This window comes from Siniperca chuatsi, linkage group LG8 (assembly GCF_020085105.1).
Source record: "Siniperca chuatsi isolate FFG_IHB_CAS linkage group LG8, ASM2008510v1, whole genome shotgun sequence".
In the NCBI taxonomy this organism is placed as follows: domain Eukaryota; kingdom Metazoa; phylum Chordata; class Actinopteri; order Centrarchiformes; family Sinipercidae; genus Siniperca; species Siniperca chuatsi.
This window is the reverse complement of record NC_058049.1, coordinates 21922128-21922371: the sequence shown is the minus strand read 5'-3', so window position 1 is coordinate 21922371 and position 244 is coordinate 21922128.

Below are 244 nucleotides of genomic sequence, written 5' to 3'. Positions count from 1 at the left end.
TGTCTGATAGATTTATTTCAGTCTGCAATGGAGTCAAGTGGGCAGAAAAAAAAATCAGACATACAAGTCTTTTCTACCACTGCATTACCCACCCTCAGGATTGTCTCAGCCTCCACCCAGCCAGGTAATAGATCACAGCAGGAAACTAGAACATATCATACAGTCAAACGATGAGGCCTGGCTGATTTATTTCATCTATTTATCCTGTAAGAAACAGCCATGTCTGCTGAGCTGACATCAGAAA